This window comes from Macaca nemestrina, chromosome 8 (genome assembly GCF_043159975.1).
Source record: "Macaca nemestrina isolate mMacNem1 chromosome 8, mMacNem.hap1, whole genome shotgun sequence".
Classification (NCBI taxonomy): domain Eukaryota; kingdom Metazoa; phylum Chordata; class Mammalia; order Primates; family Cercopithecidae; genus Macaca; species Macaca nemestrina.
In genome coordinates, this window is record NC_092132.1 from 23090540 (window position 1) to 23106874 (window position 16335).

General features: G+C 38.4%; 1 long non-coding RNA gene across 1 annotated transcript in view; it reads left to right on the forward strand.

The window, feature by feature from the left end:
- Positions 1 to 1273: 1273 nt before the first annotated feature.
- LOC105468508 (uncharacterized) overlaps positions 1274 to 16335 on the forward strand; it is a 72975-nt gene continuing 57913 nt past the window's right edge. Inside the window, exon 1 of the long non-coding RNA XR_979502.3 lies at positions 1274 to 1371. This is a non-coding gene — a long non-coding RNA (uncharacterized lncRNA). The remainder of the gene's footprint in view (positions 1372 to 16335) is intronic.

Sequence of the window (16335 nt, forward strand, 5' to 3'; positions counted from 1 at the left end):
TTGGCCAGGCTTGTGTTGAACTCCTGACCTCAGGTGATGCTCCCACCTCCCAAAGTGCTGGGATTATAGGCATGAGCCACCACGCCCGGCCTTTGAAGTCATCTTTATTTTATAGATTATAGGCATAAAACTGCCTTTGGTTTTTCTATTTCATCATATCGAGTTTGTCACATTGCTCTGCCGATAGCATATTTTGAGAGTACAGGTATGTGTAATAATTATCATAGTACCATTCTGTCAATCTTAACTCTCAGTTGCCCACCCCCTTCAACTTTGTTGTATATTTTCATAATGTTAATGGTTTCAATTTTATTCATGTGGATTTTAGAGAAAATAACTCAAATAATGTGAAAAATATAATATCCTTTTTTTCAGTTGTAAATTTCTATTCTTCCTTCTTTCTCATTCTGCTTCCTCTACAGATCTTCTTTTTTTTTTTTTTTTTTTTTTTTCAAATATAGTATATATTTTTCTGTTTGAAAGCTTTTTTTAATTTTTATTTTAGGATCGGGGTACATGTGCGGGTTTGTTATTTGGGTAAATTGAGTGTCACAGGGGTTTGGTGTATAGATTATTTTGTCACTCAGGTATTAGCCTAATACCCAATAGTTATTTTTTCTACTCCTTTTTCTCCTCTCACCTTCCATCCTCAGGTAGGCCCTAGTGTCTGTTGTTCTCCTCTTTGTGTCCATGTGTTCTCATCATTTAGCTTCCACTCAAAAGTGAGAACATGTGGTATTTGGTTTTCTGTTCCTGTGTTAGTTTGCTAAGAATAATGGCCACCAGCCTTATCCATGTTCCTGCAATGGACATGATCTCATTCTTATTTATGGCTGCATAGTGTTCCGTGGTGTATATGTGCCACATTTGCATTATCCAGTCTTCCATTGATGGGAATTTAGGTTGATTCCATGTGCTTGCTATTGTGAATAGTGCTACACTGAACGTATGTGTGCATCTGTCTTTATGGCAGAACAATTTATATTCCTTTGCGCACATACCCAGTAATGGGATTGCTGGGCTGAATAGTAATTTTTCTTTTAGTTCTTTGAGGAATTGCCACACTGCTTTCCACAATGGCTGGACTAATTTACACTCCTACCAACAGTGTATAAATGTTCCTTTTTCTCCACAAACTCAACAGCATCTATTTTTTTTTTTTGACATTTTAATAATACCCATTGTGACCAGGCATGGTGGCTCACACCTGTAATCCCAGCACTTTGGGAGGCCAAGGCAAGTGGATCACTTGAGGTCAGGAGTTTGAGACCAGCCAGGCCAACATGGCGAAATTCTGTCTCTACTGAAAATACAAAAATTAGCTGGGCGTGGTGGCAGGTGCCTATAATCCCAGCTAATCGAGATCCTGAGGTAGGAGAATAGCTTGAACCTGGGAGGTGCAGGTTGCAGTGAGCAGAGATTGTGCCACTGCACTCCAACCTTGGTGATAGTGTGAGACTCTATCTCAGAAAAACAAGAACAAAAACAAAAACAAAAAAATAGCAATTATGACTGGTGTGAAATGGTATCTCATTGTCGTTTTGATTTGCATTTCTCTAATGATTAGTGATACTTAGCTTTTTACATATGCTTCTTGGCCATATGAATGTCTTCTTATGAAGAGCTGTTCATAGCCTTTGCCTACTTTTTAATGGGGTTATTTTTTTTTCCTCGTAACTTTAAGTTCCTTATAGATTCAGGATATTAGACCTTCAGAGGCATAGTTTGCAAATACTTTCTCCCATTCTGCAGGTTGTCTCTTTACTAGGTTGATAGCTTCTGTAGCTGTGAAGAAGCTCTTAATTATATCCCATTTGTCAATTTTTGTTTTTGTTACATTTGCTTTGGCATCATCATCATGAATCATTGCCAGTTTCTATGTCCAGAATGGTATTGCCTAGGTTGTCTTCCAGGGTTTTTATAGTTTTAGGTTTTACATTAAGTCTTTAATCCATCTTGAGTTAATTTTTGTATGTGGTGTAAGGAAGGGGTCCAGTTTCAATCTTCTGAATATGGCTGCCAACAGGTCCAACAGTTCCCCTAGGGCTAAAGTCTCCTATAGGAGCAAGTGGAGCCTAGGGGTATAGGCATCCCTGGCTGTGCTCCACTACAGGCACTCTGGCACCAAACCGTATGGGCTCCACACCAGCTGGAGTTCTGCCCCTACCACTTTTGTAAGCAGCTTTCCCTGTTAACTCAAGTGTCCTTGATGGTAAAGGGGTATCCTCCTGCTGGGATTCTAGAGGCCTGTGGCAGGAGCACGTTGCTCCTGGCCAGTTCAGTTCACCAGCTCTGCAGGAGTTGTTCAAGGCAAGGAACAAGTCCTGGTGTGTAGTAGCCCCATGCAGGGTTCGCAGCGTCCTCCTCCTTCATCCCAGCATCTGTGTGTTCCTTCCTTTCATCCTCAATGCCTTCCCTCTGAAGATCTGCTAGGAGTGCAGCAGTCTTTCTGATGTCCCCATACTAGATGGGAGATGTTCCTCCTGGCCGCATCTAGTTGAATATCTTGGAGCAGAAATTTAAAAATGTAATTTCAATTGCATTCAATGTAATTCGGAGGTTGATTTGTATAGAACTAGTAACCTTTTATTATTTTTTTTCCTTTTCAGGTGCTTTATACATATCCCCATTCATTCAGTTCTTAATTTTTGTCTCTCATGTGAACAGTTTCAAAATGGTAACGTTTATTATCAATATTTACATTCTTAATTCCATAGTTAAAATGTAAGTATTATTTATATTAACATCTTTGTTTATTTTTTATACATAGACATTAAATGTCGTGATAAACTGTATTCAAGTATTCAAATTTCGTATGAAATAACAGTGACTTATTTTTATGCATTACCATGTCAGTACTCAATAACAAATGCCATTTAAAAAACTCAAAAGAAAACAACCCTGCTCACCTTTTTACACATGTTTTATGGTGTCAATGTGAGGAATATTTGGGCTTTCCAGTAGGAAGAAGAGAGATGTGGAGGCCAAAATTGGCAGAATGCTGTATGTAATAATTGGTAATGGTGCAAAATTCTGTCTGGTTAACAATATTAAGAACCCAGTAATGCTCCTAGACCACTAATACATATAAACATACCTTCAATAGTAGACATATAAAAAGGAGAAAATATGTTAAAAGGAAAGAAAACCTATTACAATTGACATATTCCTTCTTCTGAACCTGACATATGTCACTATTCTTTTTTTTTTTTTAAATTGTGTTGTTTTATTTATTATTTTGTAAACAACAACTCTTATTTTAGATTCATGTGGTATATGTGCAGGTGTGTCACATGGGAGAACTGTGTGATGCTGAGAGGTTTGGGATATGAATGATCCCATACCTAGGCAGTGAACACAGCACTCACTAGCCAGTCCTTCTGACCTCACCCCTCTCCAGCACTCCCCAGTGTCCAAGGCTCACATCTTTGTGTCCATGCATACTCAATGTTTAGCTCTTACTTTTAAGTAGGACCATGTGGAATTTGGTTTTCTTTTTGTTGTTAATTTGCTTAGGATAATGGTCACTAGTTGCATCTATGTTGCTGAAAAGCACATGATTTCAATGATGTTTATGGCTGCATAATATTTCATTGTGTAAATGTACTATATTTTCTTTATCCAATCTACCATTGATGGACATCTGGGTTGATTCCATATCTTTGCTATTGTGAATAGTCCTGTGATGAACATATGAATGCATGTATCTTTTGGATAGAATGATTTATTTTACCTTGGGTATATATCCAGTAATAAGACTGCTGGGTCCAAAGGTAGTTCTGTTTTAAGTTCTGTGAGAAATTTTCCAACTCCTTTTCACAGTGGCTATACTAATTTACATTCCCACTAACAGTGTATAAGCATCCCCATTCTCTGCAGCCTCACCAACATCTGTTATTTTTTGGCTTGTAATAGTAACCATTCTGACTGTTGTGAGATGGTATCCCACTGTGGTTTTGATTTGCATTCTTCTGATGATTAGTGATATTGAACATTTTTTCAAAATTTTTGGCCATTTATAGGTCTTGTTTTGAGAAGTGTTTGTTTATGCCCTTCACCCATTTTTAATGGGTTTGTTTTTTTGATTGTTGATGTAAGTTCCTTATAGAGTCTGGATGTTAGACCTTTGTCAGATGTGTAGTTTGCAAATATTTTTTTTCCATCCTGTAGCTTGTCTGTTTACTCTTTTGATAGTTTCTTTTGCAATTCAAAAGTTCTTTAGTTTCACTAGGTTCCACGTGCCAATTTTTTATGGTTGTTGCAATTGCATTTGAGGACTCAGCCAAAAATTCTTTGCCAAGGCTGATGCTGATAATTTCCTAGGTTTGTTTTCTAGGATGGTTATAGTTTCAGTTCTTACATTTAAATTTTTACTCTATCTTGAGTTAATTTTTGTATACAGTTAAAGGTAAGGGTCCAGTTTCATTCTTTTGCACATGGTTAGCCAGGCATCCCAGCACCATTTGTTGAATAGGGAGTCCTTTCCTCATTGTTTATTTTTGTTGGCTTTGTTGAAGATCAGATGGCTGTATGTGTCTGGCTTTATTTCCGGGTTCTCTATTCTGTTCCATTTGTCTTTATGTCTGTTTTTGTACAGTAACACGCTGATTTGTTTACTGTAGCCTTATAGTGTAGTTTCAAGTGAGGTAGTATAACGCCTCCAGCTGTGTTCGTTTTGCTTAGGATTGCTTTGGCTATTTGGGCTCTTTTGTGGTTCCAAATGAACTTTAGAATAGGTTTTTTTTAAAATCAATTATGTAAAAAATGACATTGATTTCGGACAAAATGATAGGAATGGTGTTGAATCTCTAGATTGCCTTTGGCAGTATGACCATTTTAACAATATTGATTCTTCCTATCCATGAGCATGGAATGTTTTCTATTTGTTTGTGTCATCTATGATTTATTTCAGCAATGTTTTGTAGTTCTCCTTGTAGAGATATTTCACCTCCTTGGTTAGATGTATTCCCAGGGGTGTGTGTGTGTGTGTGTGTGTGTGTGTGTGAGTGTGTGTGTAAATGGGATACTGTTCTTTATTTGGCTTTCAGCTTGTATGCTATTGGTGTATAGAAATGTTATTGATTTTTTGTACATTGGTTTTGTGTCATGAAACTTTACTGAAATTACTTATCAGTTCTAAAAACCTTTTGGCAGAGACTGTAGGGTCTTCTAGGTATAGAATCATATTGTCAGTGAAGACAGATAATTTAGCTTCCTTTTTTTCTATATGGGTGCCTTTTCTTTCTTTCTTTTGCTTGATTGCTCTGGATAGAACTTTCAGTACTATACTGAATAGGAGTTGTGAAAGAGGTCATCCTTGTATTGTGCCAGTTTTCAAGAGAAATGCTTCCAGTTTTGCCCATTCAGTATGATGTTGGCTGTGGGTTTGTTATAGGAGCCTCTTAACATTTTGAGGTATGTTCCTTTGACACCAAGTTTCTTGAGAGTTTTTATCAATAAGGGACATTGGATTTTACTAAAAGCCTTTTCTTCATCTTTTGAGATGATCATATGGTTTTTGTTCTTACTTTTGCTTATGTGGTGAATCACATTCATTGATTGGTGTATGTTTAACAAACATTGCATCCCAGGAATCAAGCCCACTTGATCATGGTGAATTGCCTTTTTGATGTGCTGCTGGATTTGGTTTGCTAGTATTTTGTTGAGAATTTTGCATCTATGATCACCAGGGATACTGGTATGTAGTCATCTTTTTCTTTTTTGTCTTTTCCAGGTTTTGGTATCAGGGTGATGTTAGCATTGTAGAATGTGTTAGGGAGGAGTCTCTGCTCCTCTATTTTTGGAATAGTTTCAGTAGAACTTTTACCAGCTCTTCTTTGTATGTCTAACAAAATTTGGCTGTGCAATCATCTAGTACAGGGCTTTTTTGTTGTTGTTTGGTAGGTTTTTTACTATTGATTCAATATTGGAACTCAATTTTGGTCTATTCAGAGTTTCCGTTTCTTCCTGATTCAATTTGAGAGGCTGTGTATTTCCAGAAATTTATCCATTCCCTCTAGATTTTGTAGTTTGTATGCATAGAGGGGTCCATAATAGTCTGAAAGGATCTTTTGTAATTCTCTGAGATTGATTGTAATATTACCTTTGTCATTTCTGATGGTACTTATTTGGATCTTCTTTTTTTCACTTTGTTAATCTACGGTAGTCTATTGTTTATCCTTTCGAATAAACAATTTTGGGGTTTGTTGATTATTTGTATGAATTTTTGGGTCTCAATTTCATTCTGTTTGGATCTGATTTTAATTATTTCTTTTTTTCTGCTAGCTTGAAGGTTATTTTGTTCTTGTTTTTCTAATTCTGCTAGGTGTGATGTTAGATCATCAATTCCAGATGTGGCTACCTGCTTAAGGTAGGCGGTTAGCACTATAAACTTTCCTCTTAACACTGCTTTTGCTGCTTCCCAGAGATTTTGGTATGTGATGTCTCTGTTTTCATTTATTTCACAGAATTTTTTATTGCTGCTTTGCTTTCATTGTTTATCCCAAAGTCATTCAGTAGCAAGTTGTTTAATTTTCATGTAATTTTGTGGTTTTGAGAGATCTTCTTGGTATTTATTTCTATTTTCATTCTATTGTGGTCTGAGAGTATGGTTGGTATGATTTTAAATTTTTTTTTTTTTGAGATGGAGTCTTGTTCTCACCCAGGTTGGAGTGCAGTGGTTGGTGTGATCTCAGCTCACTGCAACATCCACCACCTGGATTCAAACAATTCTCCTGCCTTAGCCTCCCAAGTAGCTGGGAATACAGGTGCACGCCACCCCACCTGGCTAATTTTTGTATTTTTAAGAGAGATGGGGTTTTACCACATTGGCCAGGCTGGTCTTGAACTCCTGACCTTGTGTTCTGCCCATCTCAGCCTTCCGAAGTGCTGGCATTAAAGGCGTGAGCCACCGTGCCCCGCCAATTTGAACTGTATTGAATTTGTCGAGACTAGCTTTATGGCTGAGCATATGTTCAATCTTAGATTATCTTCTGTGTGCAGATGAGAAGAATGTATATTCTATGGTTGATGAATAGTGTATTTTGTAGATGTCTGTTAGATTCAATTGGTCAAATGTCAAATTTAAGTTCAGAATTTATATTTATTAGTTTTCTGCCTTCATGATCTGTCTAATGCTGTCAGTGGGATACTGAAATCCCCCTGTATTAATTTGTGGCTAAGTCTTTGTAGGTCTAGAAATACTAGTTATTATTATCATTATTATTATACTTTAAGTTCTAGGGTACATGTGCACGACGTGCAGGTTTGTTACATATGTATACATGTGCCATGTTGGTGTGCTGCACCCATTAACTCGTCATTTACATTAGGTATATCTCCTAATGCTATCCCTCCTCCCTCCTCCCTCCCCACAATAGGCCCTGGTGGGTGATGTCCCCCTTCCTGTGTCCAAGTGATCTCATTGTGCAATTCCCACCTATGAATGAGAACATGCTGTGTTTGGTTTTCTGTTCTTGTGATAGTTTGCTGAGAATGATGGTTTCCAGCTGCATCCATGTCCCTACAAAGGACATGAACTCATCCTTTTTATGGCTGCATAGTATTCCGTGGTGTACATGTGCCACATTTTCTTAATCCAGTCTGTCACTGATGAACATTTGGGTTGATTCTAAGTCTTTGCTATTGTGAATAGTGCCGCAATAAACATACATGTGCATGTGTCTTTATAGCAGCATGATTTATACTCCGTTAGGTATATACTCAGTAATGGGATGGCTGGGTCAAATGGTATTTCTAGTTCTAGATCCTTGAGGAATCGCCACACTGTTTTTCACAATGGTTGAACTAGTTTACAGTCCCACCAGAAGTGTAAAAGTGTTCCTGTTTCTCCACAACCTCTCCAGCACCTGTTGTTTCCTGATTTTTTAATGATTGCCATTCTAACTGATGTGAGATGGTATCTCATTGTGGTTTTGATTTGCATTTTTCTGATGGCCAGTGATGATGAGCATTTTTTCATGTGTCTGTTGGCTGCATGAATGTCTTCTTTTCAGAAGTGTCTGTTCATATCCTTTGCCCACTTTTTGAAGGGGTTGTTTGTTTTTTTCTTGTAAATTTGTTTGAGTTCTTTGTAGGTTCTGGATATTAGCCCTTTGTCAGATGAATAGATTGCAAAAATGTTCTCCCATTCTGTAGGTTGCCTGTTCACTCTGATGGTAGTTTTTTTTTGCTGTGCAGAAACTCTTTAGTTTAATTAGATTCCATTTGTCAATTTTGGCTTTTGTTGCCATTGCTTTTGGTGTTTTAGACATGAAGTCCTTTGCCCATGCCAATGTCCTGAATGGTATTACCTAGGTTTTCTTCAAGAGTTTTTATGGTTTTAGGTCTAACATTGAAGTCTCTAATCCATCTTGAATTAATATTCATATAAGGAGTAAGGAAAGGATCCAGTTTCAGCTTTCTGCTTATGGCTAGTCAATTTTCCCAGCACCATTTATTAAACAGGGAATCCTTTTCCCATTTCTTGTTTTTCTCAGGTTTGTCAAAGATCAGATGGCTGTGGATGTGTGGTATTATTTCTGAGGGCTCTGTTCTGTTCCATTGGTCTATATCTCTGTTTTGGTACCAGTACCATGCTGTTTTGGTTACTGTAGCCTTGTAGGATAGTTTGAAGTCAGCTGGCCTGATGCCTCCAGCCTTTTTCTTTTGGCTTAGGATTGTCTTGGCAATGTGGGGTCTTTTTTGGTTCCATATGAACTTTAAAGCATTTTTTTCCAATTTTGTGAAGAAAGTCATTGGTAGCTTAATGGGGATGGCATTGAATCTATAAATTACCTTGGGCAGTTTGGCCATTTTCACAATATTGATTCTTCCTATCCATGAGCATGGTATGTTCTTCCCTTTGTTTGTGTCCTCTTTTATTTCACTGAACAGTGGTTTGTAGTTCTCCTTGAAGAGGTCCTTTACATCCATTTTAAGTTGGATTCCTAGGTATTTTATTCTCTTTGAAGCTATTGTGAATGGGAGTTCATGCCTGATTTGGCTCTCTGTTTGTCTGTTACTGGTGTATAAGAATGCTTGTGATTTTTGCACATTGATTTTGTATCCTGAGAGTTCGCTGAAGTTGCTTATCAGCTTAAGGAGATTATGGGCTGACACGATGGGGTTTTCTAAATATACAATCATGTCATCTGCAAACAGACAATTTGACTTCTTTTCCTAACTGAATACCCTTGATTTCTTTCTCTTGCCTGATTGCCCTAGCCAGAACTTCCAACATTATGTTGCATAGGAGTAGTGAGAGAGTGCATCCCTGTCTGTGCCAGTTTTCAAAGGGCATGCTTCCAGTTTTTGCCCATTCAGTATGATATTGGCTGTGGTTTTGTCATAAATAGCTCTTATTATTTTGAGATACGTTCCATCAATACCGAATTTCTTGAGGGTTTTTACCATGAAGGGTTGTTGAATTTTGTCAAAGGCCTTTTCTGCATCTACTGAGATAATCATGTGGTTTTGTCTTTGGTTCTGTTTATATGCTGGATTATGTTTATTGATTTGTGTATGTTGAACCAGCCCTGCATCCCAGGGATGAAGCCCACTTGATTATGGTGGATAAGCTTTTTGATGTGCTGCTGGATTCGGTTTGCCAGTATTTTATTGAGGATTTTTGCACTGATGTTCATCAAGGATATTGGTCTAAAATTCTCTTTTTTTGTTGTGTCTCTACCAGGCTTTGGTATCAGGATGATGTTGGCCTCATAAAATGAGTTAAGGAGGATTCCCTGTTTTTCTATTGATTGGAATAGTTTCAGAAGGAATGGTACCAGCTCCTCCTTGTACCTCTGGTAGAATACCACTGTGAATCTGTCTGGTCCTGGACTTTTTTTGGTTGGTAGGCTATTAATTATTGCCTCAATTTCAGAGCCTGCTATTGGTCTATTCAGGGATTCAACTTCTTCCTGGTTTAGGCTTGGGAAAGTGTAAGTGTCCAGGAAATTATCCATTTCTCCTAGGTTTTCTAGTTTATTTGCATAGAAGTGTTTATAGTATTCTCTGATGGTAGTTTGTATTTCTGTGGGGTCAGTGGTGATATCCCCTTTATCATTTTTTATTGCACCTATTTGATTCTTCTCTCTTTTTTTTTTGAGACGGAGTCTCGCTCTGTAGCCCAGGCTGGAGTGCAGTGGCCGGATCTCAGCTCACTGCAAGCTCCGCCTCCCGGGTTCACGCCATTCTCCTGCCTCAGCCTCCAGAGTAGCTGGGACTACAGGCGCCCGCCACCTCGCCCGGCTAGTTTTTTGTATTTCTTTAGTAGAGACGGGGTTTCACCGTGTTCGCCAGGATGGTCTCGATCTCCTGACCTCGTGATCCGCCCGTCTCGGCCTCCCAAAGTGCTGGGATTACAGGCTTGAGCCACCGCACCCGGCCCCTCTCTTCTTTATTAGTCTTGCTAGTGGTCTATCAATTTTGTTGATCTTTTCCAAAAAACCAGCTCCTGGATTCATTGATTTTTTGGAGGGTTTTTTGTATCTCTATCTCCTTCAGTTCTGCTCTGATCTTAGTTAATTCTTGCCTTCTGCTAGCTTTTTAGTGTGTTTGCTCTTGCTTCTCTAGTTCTTTTAATTGTGATGTTAGGGTGTCAATTTTAGATCTTTCCTGCTTTCTCTTGTGGGCATTTAGTGCTATAAATTTCCCTGTACACACTGCTTTAAATGTGTCCCAGAGATTCTGGTACATTGTTTGTTCTCATTGGTTTCAAAGAACATCTTTATTTCTGCCTTCATTTCATTATGTGCCCAGTAGTCATTCAGGAGCAGGTTGTTCAGCTGCCATGTAGTTGAGTGGTTTTGATTGAGTTTCTTAGTCCTGAGTTCTAGTTTGATTGCACTGTGGTTTGAGAGACAGTTTGTTATAATTTCTGTTGTTTTACACTTGCTGAGGAGTGCTTCCAGCTATGTGGTCAATTTTGGAATAATTGCAATGTGGTGCTGAGAAGAATGTATATTCTGTTGATTTGGGGTGGATAGTTCTGTAGATGTCTATTAGGTCCGCTTGGTGCAGAGTTGAGTTCAATTCCTGGATATCCTTGTTAACTTTCTTTCTCATTGACCTGTCTCATGTTGACAGTGGGGTGTTAAAGTCTCCCATTATTATTGTATGGGAGTAAGTCTCTTTGTAAGTCTCTAAGGACTTGCTTTATGAATCTGGGTGCTCCTGTATTGGGTGCATATATATTTAAGATAGTTAGATCTTCCTGATGAATTGATCCCTTTACCATATGTAATGGCCTTCCTTGTCTCTTTTGATCTTTGATGGTTTAAAGTCTGTTTTATCAGAGACTAGTATTGCAACCCCTGCTTTTTTTTTTTTTTTTTTTCCATTTGCTTAGTAGATCTTCCTCCATCCCTTTATTTTGAGCCTATGTGTGTCTCTACATGTGAGATGGGTCTCCTGAATACAGCAAACTGATGGGTCTTGACTCTTTATACAATTTACCAGTCTGTGTCTTTTAATTGGACCATTTAGTCCATTTACATTTAAGGTTAATATTGTTATGTGTGACCTTGATCCTGTCATTGTGATATTAGCTGGTAATTTTGCTTGTTAGTTGATACAGTTTTTTCCTAGCATTGATGGTCTTTACATTTTGGCATGTTTTTGCAATGGCTGATACATGTTGTTCCTTTCCATGTTTAGTGTTTCCTTCAGGATCTGTTTAAGGGCAGGTCTGGTGGTGACAAAATCTCTAAGCATTTGCTTGTCTGTAAAGGATTTTACTTCTCCTTCACTTATGAAAGTTAGTTTGGCTGGATATGCAATTATGGGTTGAAAATTCTTTTCTTTAAGAATGTTGAATATTGGTCCCCACTCTCTTCTGGCTTGGAGAGTTTCTGCAGAGAGATCTGCTGTTAGTCTGATGGGCTTCCCTTTGTGGGTAACCTGACCTTTCTCTCTGGTTGCCCTTAACATTTTTTCCTTCATTTCAACTTTGGTGAATCTGACAATTATGTGTCTTGGAGTTGCTCTTCTCGAGGAGTATCTTCGTGGTGTTCTCTGTATTTCCTGAATTTGAATGTTGGCTTGCCTTACTAGGTTGGGGAAGTTCTCCTGGATGATATCCTGCAGAGTGTTTTCCAACTTGGTTCCATTTTCCCCATCACTTTCAGGCACACCAATCAGATGTAGATTTGGTCTTTTCACATAATCCCATATTTCTTGGAGACTTTGTTCATTTCTTTTTACTCTTTTTTCTCTAAACTTCTCTTCTCACTTCATTTCATTCATTTGATCTTCAATCACTGATACTCTTTCTTCCAGTTGATCGAATTGGTTACTGTAGTTTGTGCATTTGTCACATAGTTCTCGTGTCATAGTTTTCATCTCTATAAATTATTTTAAGGTCTTCTCTGTATTGATTATTCTAGTTATCCAGTCATCCATTGTTTTTTCAAGGTTTTTAGTTTCTTTGCACTGGGTATGTAGTTCCTCTTTAGAACTGAGAAGTTTGATCAACTGAAGCCTTCTCTCAACTCCTCAAAGTCATTCTCCAGCTTTATTCAGTTGTTGGCGATGAGCTGCATTCCTTTGGAGGGGGAGATGCTCTCGGAGTTTTTGAATTTCCAGCTTTTCTGCACTGCTTTTTCCTGATCTTTGTGGTTTTATCTGCCTTTGGTCTTTGATGATGGTGATGTACTGATGGGGTTTTGGTGTGGCTGTCCTTTCTGTTTGTTAGTTTTCCTTCTAACAGTCAGGACCCTCAGCTGCAGGTCTGTTGGAATTTGCTTGAGGTCCACTCCAGACCCTGTTTGCCTGGGTATCAACCATGGAGGCTGTAGAAGATAGAATATTGCTGAACAGCAAGTGTTGCTGTCTGACTCTTGCTCTGGAAGCTTTGTCTCAGGGGTGTACCCAGCCCTGTGAGGTGTGAGGTGTCGGTCTGCACCTAGTGGGGAATGTCTCCCAGTTAGGCTACTCAGGGTCAGGGACCCACTTTAGCAGGCCGTCTGTCCATTCTCAGATCTCAACCTCCATGCTGGCAGATCCACTGCTCTCTTAAAAGCTGTCAAACAGGGTCATTTACATCTGCAGAGGTTTCTGCTGCTTTTTGTTTAGCTATGCCCTGTCCCCAGAGGTGGAGTCTACAGAGGCAGGCCGGCCTCGTTGAGCTGTGGTGGGCTCCACCTAATTCGAGCTTCCTGGTGGCTTTTTTTACCTACTTAAGCCTCAGCATTGGCGGGCTCTCCTCCCCCAGCCTCACTGCCACCTTGCAGTTAGATCTCAGACTGCTGTGCTAGCAATGAGGGAGGCTCCGTGGGCATGCGACCCTCCGGCCAGGTGTGGGATATAATGTAGAGGACTACGTGCTCGCAAACGAGACGTTCCCGATAAGTCCTGCTCTTGCAAACAAAGCAGGGCGTTCCCGATAAGTCCTGCTCTTACAAAAGAAGCAGGGTGTTGGGGGCTTGTTTATGTGTAAACATCTTGAAAATCCAGAAAGTCAGGGAAAGGTCAGAAAAACAACAATGTGTCTTGTGACTTGGCAACATTCCACAAACAACTGTATAAAATAAAGCAGAGCATGCCATTCGACGCGGCCGCCATGTTTGTTTTGTCTTGTGTTGTCTTGTATGTTCATTCCTTTGTTTAGGAAGCACGTGGACCCCAACATATAATCTCCTGGTGTGCCATTTGCTACGACCCTTGGTAAAGCATATTAGGGAGGGAGTTACCAGATTTTACAGGTGTTGTGTGTCTCAATTTCCTTTGGCTAGGAAAAGGAATTCCCTTCCCCCTTGCACTTCCCAGGTGAGGCGATACCTTGCCCTGCTTCAGCTGTTGCTGGTCGGGCTGCACCCGCGGAGCAGCACCAACTGTCTAACACGCCCCAGTGAGATGAACCCGGTACCTCAGTTGAAAATGCAGAAATTCACCTGTCTTCTGTGTCGCTCATGCTGGGAGTTGGAGGCTGGAGCTGTTCCTATTCGGCCATCTTGGGTGCCCCCTGAAATACTAGTTTTATGAATCTTTGTGCTCTGATATTGGGTGCACATATATTTATGATAGTTAATTCTTTTTGTTGAATTGACCCTTTTATCTTTATGTAATGCCCTTATTTCCCTCTTTTTACTGTTTTAAAGTCTGTTTTATCTGATATAAGAATAGTGACCATTGCTCTTTCTTGTTTTCTGTTTGCATAATAGATCATTCTCCAATGCTTTACTTAGAGCCTATTGGTGCTGTTACTTTATGCTTGGTCTTCTGAAGACAGTAGATGAATTGGTGATGTTTTTAATTCAACTTGCCACTCTGTGCCTTTTAAGTGGGGCATTTATACTATGTATATTCAAAGTTATTATTGCTGTGTAAGGTTTGTAGTTTCTATTATGTAGTTGCTTTATAGGGGCTGCAGGCTGTGTACACAAGTGTGTTTTTGTGGTAGCATGTATCATTCTTTCATTTCTCTGTTCAGAACTCCCTTAAGGTTCTTTTGTAAGGCTGGTCTAATGGTAATACATTCTCTTAGCAATTACATTTTAGAGTTATCGTTGACATCTTTTCCCAACCCAATATGATCAATGTATCATTTGAATTGTGTCAGTACTAAATGTATGTATTGAAGACTTACTCACCAATAGCAAAATAGCACATATAGTGATAAATGGAATTTTAATTCATTCTTATTGCTTTTGGAACCCTTTAGTGATTTCACTCTGCCCTTAAAATTCAGTGTGTTACCGTGGCTAACTAGGCTCTCTATATGATTGAGTGTCTGGTCTGTTAAACTCTAGTCATGTTAACTTTCCTTTTCTTTCTCCTTGATAACTACATACCAATGATACTAACTTTCTTATGCCAAACTTTTGTCTAGCTCAGGGTCTTTAATTTATACTTAAAAAAATATTTAACAAATTGGAACAAATGGAAATAAAATGGAACAACTGCCAATTAATCTACTGTAAATAAACTTATCTAAGTAATCTAAGTCCATTGTTAATATCATCCACCCCCTATGTCTTAGTCTGCTTAGGCTGTCATAGCAACATACCATAGGCTGGGTATGTTATATAGCAGAAATTTATTTTTTTAAAGTTGTGGAGATTTAGAAGTCCAGGATTAAAGGTGACCAGTCAGTTTGATTTCAGTTGAGGGCTCTCTTCTTGGCTTTCAGACAGTTGCCTTCTTGTGTCCTCACAGGGCAGGGAGGAAGAGGAGGCACTCTGATGTCTCTTTTTAAGAACACTAATTCTGTTGCATTTTGGCTTCACACATAGGACTACATTTAACCTTGATTACTTCTGTACTCCAAATATAGTCACACTGAGGCTTAGGCTGCACTATATGAATTTTGGGGAACAAAATTTAGTCCATAGCACCCTCCACCTGGCCCCATTATGGCCACCTGTCTATTGTCTTCTGAGTGATTATTATGAGTTTGATTTTGAGGTTTACCTTTACCTAATCCTTGTCAATTTATCTCATTAAAATTCAAATTTATTAGGTCAAGAATCTGTCTGTCTTATTCACTGATATGTTCCCAGTGCCTAACTCTGTGATTTAAACAAAGGAAGTTAAAAATTATGATTTTCCCTCACTTTTAACAGATTAAATGAATGATCTGGCTCTGAGCCATTTTACTAATATGTGTTATGTAAGAATTTTGGCCAAGTACTTTTTAAGTAAGAATTTTAATAAAATTGTTTTTCAATTACAAATATCTTATTAGTAATTGGTAAAATTTCATAAGTTGAGAGATTCTGGCATTATATCAAGTAATTAAACTTAACTAATATTTCATACTTAGATAGCTATTCTCTAGTATAGATGTTATACTAGCCAACATTCCCCCAGGTTATATAAATAAAACATTGTCAAAATGCTGACATTAGGTTTTAAAATAACTCCCTATAATTTTATCAGGAGATTTGTGATCATTTATACATTTAATAAAATTTATTTTAGTTCAAAATGCATATAGAAAAATACATGATGAGTTTTTTAAATATGGAAACTCAATAATGGGAACATTGCCAACACTCCAGGAGGTCTTTTACTCACTTCTAGTCACTACCAACCTTTGAGTGGTAAATGCTTTCCTGATGAGTCCAATATTAAATACAGAAATTTGTCTGCATTTAGTCTTCATCTAAAGGGATTCATACTAGATACCATTTTGTGTCTGTCTGCTTTCACCAATTTCTTGTGAGATTATCTATTTTTCCACTTAGAGTTTAGTTCATTAATTCTCAATGCTATGTGTATTCTATTGTTTGAATATATCAAAATTATATTGATGGAAATTTGGGTCAGTTTCTTTTGGGAGCTAAATAGTGATGCTATGGGCATTTAAATATATGTTTTTTGGATAACATGTGT